This window comes from Microcaecilia unicolor, unplaced genomic scaffold (genome assembly GCF_901765095.1).
Source record: "Microcaecilia unicolor unplaced genomic scaffold, aMicUni1.1, whole genome shotgun sequence".
Classification (NCBI taxonomy): Eukaryota; Metazoa; Chordata; class Amphibia; order Gymnophiona; family Siphonopidae; genus Microcaecilia; species Microcaecilia unicolor.
The window spans coordinates 127665-140658 of NW_021963126.1; the positions used below are offsets into that span (position 1 = coordinate 127665).

The 12994-nt window shown below is 47.6% G+C and overlaps 1 protein-coding gene across 1 annotated transcript in view; it reads right to left on the reverse strand.

Moving 5' to 3' along the window:
- The window catches only part of LOC115458971 (WD repeat, SAM and U-box domain-containing protein 1-like), a 62804-nt gene extending 57509 nt beyond the window's left edge, over window positions 1-5295 (reverse strand). The window contains exon 1 of the mRNA XM_030188831.1: window positions 5237-5295. The gene's annotated coding sequence lies outside the window, so the exon portion shown is untranslated. The remainder of the gene's footprint in view (window positions 1-5236) is intronic.
- Window positions 5296-12994: the final 7699 nt, after the last annotated feature.

A 12994-nucleotide genomic window follows, 5' to 3' on the forward strand; every position in this document is an offset into this window, starting at 1 on the left:
CTACTTGTGGGCTGGTTTTGGGGCACGGATTGTAAAAATGTTTTGCCATCTGGCAACCCTGCCAGTAGGTCCCAGAGTGGGAAAACTGCTTAAATGCCTCCACAGGAGACATCATTCACCCCGACTGGCACAAACACAGCACAATGCAGTCCTAAGAGGTGAGACAGGATCCCTCCCCTGCACCAAGTAGAACTTGCAGCCCTCCTAGTGGTTCTAAGTCAAACTTTAGTCAGACTTAATTATTTACTTAGATTTTGCTCACACCTTTTCAGTAGTAGCTCAAGGTGAGTTACATTCAGGTACACTGGATATTTCTCTGTCCCAGGAGGGCTCACAATCTAAGTTTGTACCTGAGGCAATGGAGGGTTAAGTGACTTGCCCAAGATCACAAGGAGCAGCAGCAGGATTTCAACTGGCCACCTCTGGATTGCAAGATCAGTGCTCTAACCACTAGGCCACTCCTCCACTGCCAGTTGCTTCCCACAAGCACAGTCTCTACAAGTCTTACCACAGATGACAAAGAATCAGGACTGATACTCTGCTCCACGCTCTCCAGTAAACCTCTTTCCCTTCTTTTTTTTTCTTAAGGTTGTTATACTGGAAAAGGAGAGCTCCACAGGAAACAGGGGAGAGGTAAAGGGAAATTTGTGAGGCACCAGATATGACTCTGCAGACTCAAGCCACCCGCACAGGTCAACTAGGAACCAGCTGACCAACTAGACCAGGCACAAATCATTCAAAACCAGAGGCTGAAAAGTGTGTCCATCCACCAGCTGGAGTGCTGAGACATATCTCTCTTGGCATCCAGTCCAGCTCCTCAGTATTTTCTCTCTACCTGCTGGTTGGTGGACACAACTATCCCACAGGTTTTGGAATAGTGGGAAGCTACGTAATGGAATTTGAAAATATTTTGTCATCAATATTTTTTTGTTTCATAGTTGCTTTTTAAGCTTTATAAAGTATAACCTCTCTCACACTGTTACAATTAGATGCTGCAAAGTTGTGCAGGTAAGTTTCCCGCCAAATGGCAGTGATCTCTGTTAACTGATGGAGCAACAGGGGCTACAGTTTGTGCCATTCACACAGTAAAGCTATGATAGCTTTTCCTATAAGGAACCTTTTTAAATTAAAGTGGTCTTGTTGATTTGCGCATATTTAAAATATGATGATTCATGTTGCCTACTGCTCATTTCCGCCTCAGATTAAGCTGAAATTTCCAGGATTAGTTGTCATAGGTCTTTCCCTTCATCCCTCCCTCTCTATATTGTTTCACAATTTTAAAGATGAATCTTAATGCTTTTGCTATTTATTGGTGGTTTCCTTTTTTATGGAGTGAAGGAATAGCCCAATAGTTAGAGGATTAAGAGAAGTCCAGGCTCTGGATTCTTTTTGTATGCATTTGTCTTATTTTGTTCAATTTTTATTGCAATATAGAAATAGAAAAACAGCGGATGATTTTTTTCAATCATTAATTTTTTTTTCTTTATTTTACTTCAATATTTCTCATTTGTTATATTTATACGATTCCCTAATAGGTGATCTATAGAAATGATCAGATTTCTCTTAGGTCCAATATTCTGTAATTCACCTCAACACCTTGGTAGATGAACATATTTTTATAAAAGGTTATGTTTTTACAATGGTTAACATATTTCAATATTTTGCATCCTTTTCAATGCCAGCATTTCTACTGCTTTTTGGTTTTCAACTTTGTCATATATATTCTTAAAAAGTGATCTATTGTTATGTACTTTTTTTTTGTCAATTACACTGCTGGATTAGTTTTTGTGGTTTTGTAGATAGGGATTCATTTAAGAAGCCTGCCTTTCTTGCTGGAGGAGGTTTTCCCCCCTAGCTCAAAGGGAAATGAAACCTAATATACTATTTGAAGTCATAACACTTCTAAGCTGTTAATTAACTAGGTCTGTGTTCTTGATAAGCTAGGTAATTGAGAGGTTCCCAGTCTGAAGTATGTAGGCTAATTGTGTCACTAATCTCAGGGTAAATATTTGACTATGTCTTCCACAAGTACAAAACCAGATACAGAGCAAATATGTTTTAATATTAAAAGTTCTCTATCTCTAAATTGCCCAAGTAGCCTAGTGCTTAGTGCACTGGACTTTGATCCTGGGGAACTGAGTTTGATTCCCACTGCAGCTCCTTGTGACTCTGGGCAAGTCACTTAACCCTCCATTGCCCCTGGTACAAAATAAGTACCTGAAGATATGTAAACCGCTTTGAATGTAGTTGCAAAAACCTCAGAAAGGCAGTATATCAAGTCCCATTTCCCTTCCCAGGAATGGGTCCCCAGGCAGGTAAATGCTTTATAAATAGTTTACACACAAGACAGGAAAATCAAAAGCATTTTGACCATATACTGTTGCTTGATGGGCTGTGTTCTGAGTGAAATCTCCCCTTCAGTGTTTAACGACCAAACAGAATGAGGCAGAATGGCTCAAAATTTGTCATGCAGCGCACCACACCAAGATTTGCCAGAAGAGAGCAGCTCTAATCTATAGGATCTTCCATTGCACTTCTAGGCACCTGACTTTCTTTGCAAGATTTGGTCCATCCTGCATTTTTCTTGTGCTGGAGGAAGTGCAGGGCAAGGGACACAGATTTTAGTGTTATGATATGCAATTAGCTCCTCTCCAGAGCTGGTGATTTTGGGATACTGAGGCTAGACATGTATGTATATAATATCACGTTCATTGTTAATATAATTTAGAATTGAGAATGTGATTGTTGGGCAGACTGGGTGGACCTTTCAGATCTTTATCTGCTGTCACTTAATATGTAACTATTCTCAGGACATGAAAAATATGGATTCTGAAATGCTGTTAGTAGCTAAATTCACAACAGCAAAATACTGGAAACAAGTTCCCTTGCTGGTGCATTGTGGGCCCACCTATTTGAAACTGCTAGTATTGAAAAGCTGACACACTAGATACTATACTCTTTAGAATAGACTCTGGTCCATATTACCTAACTATCCACAGCTGACTGTACTCCTTACAAGTCTTAGCCTGTGAAACAGCAAACAGTGATTGTTTTTGTTGCTGGCGTGTATATAGCAGTTTTACTGCTGTACCATGGTTTCAATGTTTAACCCTAGCTCCTTTTTAATCCTACATATGTTGCTATAACACAGATAATCTTGTATTTCGGTTTTGTTAATTGCTTGCACATTACACATACAAAGTTTAATGTTTAAAAGCATAATGTCTAATTACATGTTTTTTTACAAGATCATTCTGGGAAGCATAATGTTGGAGTAAGCCCAATTGCTGAATGTAACTATAAAAATCTCACGGGTGGAAGGTCTAGAGGCCTGAAAAACAACTGCCTAGGGTAGTATCTCAACCTTTTTCTAGTCAAGTAGCCCCTAAGTCGAAGAAATTTTGACTGAGTAATCCCAAATTCCAATCAGCTGAGAATTTTAAAATAAACATTCCAAAAACTGACATACTCTAATCATTTGTCATTGTATTTTTCTAATTGGGTTGGAAGAAAGCAGAAACCAGAGTATTGACCATCTTCTCTTAACTCTCATTATTTTGCTGTCTTCCTTTTCATTTCAGCTTTCTTCAATTTATTTTTCTACCTCTCTGTCCAGATTTAATTCATTCTTACTATCCAGTCTTCAATTTCCCTCTTTTTACAGCTTCTACCTACAGCTCTTCATCTCTTTCCTGCACCCTGGCTCTCCTATTCCCATCTTTCACCAACTCTAGCCTCTTCCCACCCTTCCATCCAGCATCTTTTTTTCTCTCCTCATCCATATCTACTTCTCTCATCTTCTGATCCCATCCAGACCAGCAGCAGCAAAACAATATAAAACAGTTGTGGGGCTGCACTCTGTTGCAGCTCAGTCTCCACCCCCTGCCCCAGAACAGGAATTTGATGTCAGAGGGGGTGGGGGGGGGGGGGACTAGCAGAGACAACAGTACTTGCATGGAAACTGCAGTCCTGTGATTGTTTCATGTTTTGCTGCTGGAAGCAGTAGAAGTGGGAATGGCAGCAGGAGGGAGGGAAGGAGGATGATCTTATACCAGGCACCCTGCAATCCCTGCTGAGGTCTCACATATGGTTTAGGATACGAATACCTTGTGCTGAGAAGAGAACTTATGGCCTAAGGCAGTGTTTCCCAAGTCAATCCTGGAGTGCCCCCTTGCCAGTCAGGTTTTCAGAATGTCCACAATGAATATGTATGAGTGATTTGCATACATTGCCTCCACTGTATGCAAATCTCTTTCATATATATTCATTGCAGATATCTTAAAAACCTGACTGGCAAGGAAATATATGGTCATATAGTTTACAGAATATCTACCACTGTAAGGTGGGACTCTAAATGGGGTCACACAACCTGTATTTGGGATTGTGACCTGGGTGAACTCTCCATGGGTCACACAGTTTTGCTGCCTGCAATCAAGGCGCCACAGCCGACAAAATTGATAAGCACTGGTCTACCATATAGACATACGTACTGTAGGGGCAGCTGAACACTGTTTTCACTAGAGAGACCAAACAAACTTATCTCCAGACCATTTCACAACTTCTCTAGTTGCTGATGCCGTGTTGGGCAAAATAGTGGTTGGGCAACAGACCCAGTAGCCTGCCATGTTCTGCTGCATATGATATACTGGAGACCAAGCTATGCACATTCATGGTACATTCCAACTGCCTGAAAGAATCTGGTTATAGTGTCACCAGTATTTCTTGAAAGCCAGTTCTTAATTTAACAACAAAAAAGTTTAATAGGCTGATACAGAATAGATATGCATACTTGCTTCCAGCATCTGTGAAATATTTCACCTTGCTCAGAGGGTAATACAGTTACAGAGCTACATAAGATCAAAACAAATGTGCCCAAGGACCTTCACTCTCTAGAGAGCCAGTATTAACATGAAGCACAGGCCCCAATCAGAGCTATTCCTCTCTCCGTGCCCGGCCTCGTTCCCACCATGCGCACAGAACAAAAAAAAAGAAACACAAAGATAACAAGTCATACGCATTCAGCTGTGCTCATGCACTCTCACACGCCGAGCACCCCTCCTCGCGGGGATCGGGGGACCGGTCTCCTCGCGCGCATTCGGTGATCGACCTCCCCTCCTCGTAATCTGCCACCTCTCCCTCTGTCTTCCACTCTCCTCTCTGTCCGCGATGCGGCACCTCTCCTCCAAGCACCATCGCCTAGCCCCTCCCTCCTCCCCCCTCGGAGTGAAATTCATACCTGAAGTCGCCCACTGACAATCCCCCACTTTTCCTTCTCAGGTGCTGCTCCGTCCGTCCCCTCTGTAGTCCCGCCTTGCCGGAAACAGGTAGTTGCTTACGTCAGAGGAGAGTGCAGCATGTGATACATGACCGAAGTGGAGTCAGTTGACGACGCGACGAGGCAACATTAATGCAGTAGCACTCTGTTAAAGTATGCAAGGAAGGATACCCGTGGAGCTCCTTTACAAATATTTAGGGGGGAAGCCCTGTGAGATGCGCTTTTGTGGTAAACAAAGAAGTCTGAAGACGATGAGCCTTGTCATCGGGAATTTGCATTTTCATAGTAGAAAAAGATCCATTGCGACAAAGTACGTTTTGTGACTGGTTGAGGTATTTGAGTATATGGCTCATGGTGTATTAGCGCTTGAATCTCACCAGTACGTCGTTGCGATTGTAATTTTAAAAAAAAAATGTTTTCCCCATAGGATATATTCAGCGCAGCCGCACTTGCTTTCTGCCGGGGCTGATGTAACGACTGGTAACTTAACCCAAGGCGGTTTAATAGTCTATTAATCCTCCTTGGTGTTCAGAACAGGAAAGTGTACCAGGCTATCTACTATTACTACTTATCACTTCTATAGCGCTACAAGGCGTACGCAGCGCTGTACACCATACACGAAAAGAGCTTACAATCTAGATAAGACAGGTAAACAGACAGAACAATTAAGGGTAAGGGAATAAAGAGGTGGGGATAAAAGGACAGGGCAAGTGAGTAGTGGTTAGGAGTCAAAAGCAGCGAGGTGGGCTTTTTGTCTGGACTTGAAAACGGCCAAAGATGGGGCTAGACGTACAAGCTCGGGAAGTCTATTCCAGGCGTGAGGTGCAGCGAGATAAAAGGAACAGAGTCTGGAATTAGCAGTAGAGGAGAAGGGGACAGACAAGAGAGATTTATCTACAGAACGGAGTACCCGAGGGGGGGCATAGGGAGAGATGAGTGGAGAGGTACTGGGGAGCAGCAGAGTGAATGCACTTATAGGTCAATAAGAGAAGTTTGAATTGAATGCGGAAACGGATAGGGAGCCAGTGAAGTGACTTAAGGAGAGGGCTAATGTGAGCATAGTGACTTGGGCGGAAAATGAGTCACACACAGTGTTGCCAGGTGGAAAGTTTTTTTCCCACCCAATCCAGCGTAAAAACAGCCCAAAACCCGCCCAAACTCAAACCCCGCCCCTGACACCCCCACCCCCGCGTCATCACCCCCGCCGTCACCGGCCCCGCCTCCCCGTCATCGGCCCCGCCCAAAACGTCACTAACCCCGCCCAAAACGTCACTAACCCCGCCCCCCGCGGCCGAAAAAACCGCGGAAAAGAAAAAAAAGAAGCCCAAAAAACCGCGACCCGCCGCAGGCAAAAATTTCCCGCGGCGGGTCGCGGAAAACCGCCCACCTGGCAACACTGGTCACACAGCAGAGTTTTGGACTGATTGAAGAGGAGAGAGATGGCTAAGTGGGAGGCTGGTGAGAAGCAGGTTGCAATAATCAAGGCGAGAGGTGGTAAGAGTGTGGATAAGGGTTCTGGTAGAGTGCTCAGAGATGAAGGGACAGATTTTGCTGATGTTATAGAGAAAGAAATGACAGGTTTTGGCAATCTGCTGAATGTGAGCAGAGAAGGAGAGAGAGGAGTCGAAGATGACCCCAATCTAGCTCATTGTATGGGTTGAAGCCAGTAGGCGGAGTCACAAGTACACCCAAAACAATACCAAACGCTATTGAAAGCAATAGGAAAGATTATTAGAAATAATGGACTGCCTATGCGTGATCTATCTGTAAAAAGTCAAAATCTGTTTCAGTTGGATAGGCAGTGCCTTAAAAGCTGAAGGACAAAAAAATGTTTTTACTTAGTTGACAGCTTTTTCATTTATTTGAAAGCATCCCATATTTAGATATAAATATCACGAAATCCAAACTGAATATCACTGAACCATCTTCAAAAATTATTGAAGCTGGTGGAAACAGCACTAATAAAGGTTAAATTTTGTGCTCATTTTCTACACTTTTCAATACAAGTAATACATGGCCAGATTTTAGGGAGGGTATTCTGTGTGCTGATGGGTTCATCTTAACTGTTATAATCTGCCTTGGGAAGCCTGGTGTTTATAAAAATTGGAAGTAAAATTAAACTTTCATTGGGGCACATGGAATCACATCTTCACCTCATCTCTTGTACAATCTGATTTTTCTGCTTTGAGCATGTTCCAGGGACAAGGGGTTTTCATAAGTCGAAATAATAAAAATAAATATTTTCTTTCATGCAGTTCTCGCATTTGTTTAAACATAACTAAATGGGCTATAAGCCCCTAATGCAATCCATTGGTTTTTTTATATTTTGACTTTGTGATGACTTATACTGTGCCAAAACTGAAAATACAGTGAGACATAATAATAGAATTCAGTGACATCCAAAACTTATTAATTAGCATTATAATTGTGTTCACATTTGAGTAATAACAGAAAATGCTGTTGAAAACTGATTTGAAGATGAAATAAATTTAGATCACAGAACTGGAAAATGTTGGCACATTTAGACTGACTGGAATTCTGCATGAAGGTAGCTCTGCCTTCATTATTTAATATCTTTATTTTAAATAGTAGTAATAAACAATATTAACTGCATTTTTATATTATACCACTGCATTCCACAGAACAAAAGGAGCAAGTTCCCACAAACCATCTTTCTCTTTTGATCTAAGCACAGGGAAAAAAAAAGATTTTAAATGCTCCCAGGTTTCAACCTAAATCATGTTTAATGTGGAATATTCTTTCCGAGCACTCTACCAAAACCCTCATCCACACCCTTGTCACCTCTCGTTTAGACTACTGCAATCTGCTTCTTCCATATCATCAAGCTGATCAATCCATAGACTGGTGGGTTGTGTCCATCTACCAGCAGGTGGAGATAGAGAGCAATCCTTTTGCCTCCCTATATGTGGTCATGTGCTGCCGGAAACTCCTCAGTATGTTCTCTATCTCAGCAGGTGGTGGTCACACACAGCAGCAGCTCTGGCTAGGCCTCCAAGCCTAATTTTTAGGTTTTGTTGAGTGCCTGGGGTTGAGGGCTCTTCTTGAGCAAGTGCAAACCTGGTGGCGCCAGGTCCCTCCTTTTCTCCCCCTCCCGCTGGCTCCGTTAAAAAAAAAAAAAAAAAATTTTGAACGTCCTTAAAGGCGTTTATTTCGACGTTTATTTAAACGTTTATTGCAGCTACTCACTGGGACACCAGGTCGTTACAGCTCGGAGCGGAAAGCAGGTAATTTTTACCTTTTTATAGCGGGCAGGGGGTTCCCCGATTGATCTCCACGTGGCATATGGCGTCGGAGGGCGAGGGCGCAAAGAGTCGCTCCCCGGATCGCTTAGGCGCTTCTAGAGGGGATGCGGGGGTCTTAAAGTCTGATTCGCCCTTGTTGGGTGACAGTTTCGTGACCGATGAGTGTCCCGGTCCTTCCTCCGGTGTGGCGGTTTTTCCCGCCATAAACGCCCATCCCCCGCTGCTCGCCCCCGCCATCTTGGCCGGCCACGCGGCTCGGACGGCTTCTTCGTGGGCCGCCCTTGAGGGAGACATTAATGCCATGGACGCCCTTAATTTGGGCGACGGCACCAAAGCGGCTAAAGTTAAGCGCCGTTTTCCCGCGCGGCTCCTTCGCGGAGTGTCGCGCCGGACGCCATTTTGGATGCGCAGCATGTCTCTCCCCCGCTCTTGCGAGCGCCGGTTGAGGGTGCGTCTAGGGCTGTAGCCCAGGCTGCGGAAGTGCACAGTCTGGGGGGTTTCTCCCCCGAGTTTGTTTTGCTGCTGCATCAGGCCTTCCTTATGCAAAACGCTGCCCCTGCTCCCTCGTTTGGTAAAGAGGTTGAGGTCCCCGGAGGTAAACGCCCTCGGGTTGATTCCCAGGCCTTGGAGGACCTTGTCTCCTCCGATGTAGATGAGGGCAGCGTATCTGAGTTCTCCCAACGGTCCTTTGCGGATTCCTTGGAGGAGACGGATCCCCGCTCGGTTGGAGCGGATGACCCCTCTGCAGCGCGGCTTTTTAGCTCAGAGGATTTGCCCAACCTGTTAGTGCAGGCCATGGGCATTTTGAAGATTTCCTCTCCGGAGGACGTCTCTCCCTCAGCCCCTGTTGGCTCTGCCATTATGCTGGGGACGAAACACCCGCCTAGAACCTTCCACGTGCATGATGCCATGCACACCCTAATTTCGGCTCAATGGGATGTCCCGGAAGTGAGCCTCAAAGTGGCTAGGGCTATGTCCCGCCTCTATCCTTTGCCTGAAAGTGAACGTGAGGCCTATCTGTGGCCTACCGTGGATTCTTTAATCACTGCGGTGACTAAGAAAACGGCTTTGCCGGTGGAAGGTGGCACGGCCCTAAAGGACGCCCAAGACAGAAGATTGGAGGCGGCCTTAAGGTCGTCCTTTGAGGCGACTGCTTTAAGTTTGCAGGCCTCGGTTTGCGGTTCCTATGTGGCCAGGGCGTGCCTGACTATGGTGCAGCGGGCTTCCCCTTCGGATCATTCCTTGAGGGCTGATTGGCCGGCCCTGGAATCGGGCTTAACCTATTTGGCAGACTTGCTGTATGATGTCTTGAGAGCCTCAGCTAAAGGCATGGCTCAGACAGTCTCTGCGCGGCGGTGGCTTTGGCTGAAACATTGGTCTGCTGACCACGCCTCTAAATCCCGCCTGGCTAGATTGCCTTTTAAAGGCAAGCTGCTCTTTGGGGTCGAGCTGGACAAAATCGTGACCGATCTCGGCACGTCTAAGGGCAAGAAGTTACCAGAGGTCAGGGCTCGGGCTAGTACTCGTTCCGGTACCTCCAGAGGACGGTTTCAGGAAGCCCGTCGGTACCGCCCGGGCAGGTCGGGCTCCTCTGCCCCCTCTTCCTTCAAGAGGACTTTCTCCCCCAAGCAGCATTCCTTTCGCAGAGACCGCCGTCCAGGAGGTGCTCCCTCCGGTCCTCCCCCAGGGTCTCGTACCCAATGGCGGGGCCTTGGCCCACGCCCCAGTGCAGATTGGAGGACGGCTGTCCTCGTTTCTGGGCGAGTGGACCACAATAACTTCAGACGCTTGGGTGCTGGAAGTCATCAGAGACGGCTACAAGCTAGAGTTCTGCCGACCCTTAAGAGACGGGTTTGTACTCTCTCCCTGCAAGTCTCCGGTCAAAGCTGTGGCAGTGCAGCAGACCTTGGACAACCTGATCCGCCTGGGTGCGGTCGTTCCGGTGCCAGAAAATCAGATTGGCAAGGGACGTTACTCCATTTACTTTGTGGTACCAAAGAAAGGAGGTTCTGTCCGGCCTATCCTCGACCTCAAAGGGGTCAATCGGGCCTTGAAAGTGCGGCACTTTCGCATGGAGACTCTCCGCTCTGTTATAGCGGCAGTGAAGGCAGGAGAGTTCTTGGCTTCCTTGGACATCAAGGAAGCGTACCTGCATATTCCCATCTGGCCTCCTCATCAACGCTTCCTGCGTTTTGCAGTCCTGGGACGACACTTCCAGTTCAGAGCCCTCCCTTTCGGGTTGGCTACTGCTCCGCGGACCTTTTCCAAAGTAATGGTGGTCATCGCGGCCTTCCTGCGAAAGGAAGGAGTACAAGTCCATCCTTATCTGGACGACTGGTTGATCCGAGCCCCCTCTTATGCAGAGTGCGGCAAAGCTGTGAACCGGGTGGTTGCTCTTTTGAGCTCCCTGGGGTGGATCATCAACTGGGAGAAGAGCCAGCTGCGCCCGACTCAGTCCCTGGAGTATCTGGGAGTTCGATTCGACCCCCAAGTGGGCAGAGTGTTTCTGCCAGACAATCGGATTGTCAAACTTCAGGCTCAGGTGGACCAGTTCCGAGTAGCCTCTCCTCTTCGGGCTTGGGACTATGTGCAGCTGTTGGGCTCTATGACGGCCACGATGGAAGTAGTGCCCTGGGCCAGGGCTCATATGAGACCACTTCAACACTCTCTGTTGCAGCGCTGGACTCCGATGTCGGAGGATTATGCTGTGCGCCTTCCCTTGGACCCAGCAGTGCGCAAGGCGCTGAGCTGGTGGCTGCAGACAGACAAGTTGTCTGCAGGAATGCCTCTGGTGACCCCAGAGTGGATTGTCGTCACGACGGACGCCTCTTTGACGGGCTGGGGAGCCCACTGCTTGGGAAGGACAGCGCAGGGGCTCTGGTCTCCTGCAGAGGCAAAGTGGTCTATCAACCTCCTGGAACTCAGAGCCATTCGGTTGGCGCTTTTGGAGTTCATCCCGGTACTGGCGTTGAAGCCAGTACGGGTCCTGTCGGACAATGCCACTGCTGTGGCCTATGTCAACCGCCAGGGAGGTACCAAGAGCGCCCCTCTAGCCAAGGAGGCCATGAATCTATGCCAGTGGACGGAAGCGAACCTGGAACAGCTGTCAGCGGCCCACATTGCCGGAGTCATGAATATCAAGGCGGACTTTCTCAGTCGCCATACCTTGGAGCCCGGAGAGTGGCAGCTATCTGCTCAGGCGTTCTTGGACATCACGAAGCGCTGGGGCCAGCCGAGCCTAGATCTGATGGCGTCATCGGCCAATTGCCAAGTGCCGCGCTTTTTCAGCAGAGGACGGGACCCTCGATCCCTGTGGCCGACACAAGAGCTTCTCTATGTGTTCCCGCCCTGGCCCATGTTGGGCAGGGTGCTAGACCGGGTGGCAAAGCATCCGGGCCGGATAATCCTGGTGGGTCCGGATTGGCCCAGACGTCCCTGGTATGCGGACTTGATCAGGCTCTCAGTCGACGATCCTCTGCGACTGCCTGTGGAGCAGGGCCTGTTACATCAGGGTCCCGTGGTGATGGAGGATCCCTCCCCCTTTGGTCTTACGGCCTGGCTATTGAGCGGCAGCGTCTGAGAAAGAAGGGCTTCTCAGACAAGGTCATCGCCACTATGCTGAGCGCGAGGAAGCGCTCTACTTCTACTGCTTACGCCAGGGTTTGGCGTACCTTTGCAGCGTGGTGTGAAGCAGGCTCACTTTCTCCCTTCACTGCTCCAATTTCTTCAGTGTTGGCGTTCCTGCAAGAAGGTCTGGAGAAAGGCCTGTCGCTCAGTTCCCTTAAAGTCCAGGTAGCGGCTCTGACTTGCTTCCGGGGCCGCCTGAAGGGTGTTTCCCTGGCTTCACAGCCAGATGTGGTGCGATTTCTCAAGGGAGTTAATCACCTGCGCCCTCCTCTGCACTCTGTGGTGCCTGCATGGAATCTCAATCTGGTGCTAAGAGCATTGCAGAAGCCGCCTTTTGAACCCTTGTCGAGGGCATCTCTGAAAGACCTGACGTTGAAAGCAGTCTTTTTGGTGGCTATCACTTCAGCCAGAAGAGTTTCCGAGCTCCAGGCGCTCTCATGTCGAGAGCCTTTTCTGCAGTTCACTGAGGCAGGAGTGACTATTCGCACAGTGCCTTCCTTCCTGCCCAAGATTGTTTCTCGCTTCCATGTGAATCAGCAGCTCTGTCTCCCTTCCTTTCGTAGGGAGGACTACCCAGAGGAATACTCTGCTCTCAAATGTCTGGATGTGAGACGAGTCATCATCAGATACTTGGAAGTGACCAATGATTTCCGGAAATCGGATCATCTGTTTGTCCTGTTTGCAGGTCCTCATAGGGGTCTGCAGGCTGCTAAGCCTACAGTGGCAAGATGGGTCAAGGAAGCCATTGCAGCGGCTTATGTGGCCGCGGGGAAGGTGCTGCCTATCCAGCTGAAGGCTCACTCCACAAGAGCTCAGGCGGCCTCGATGG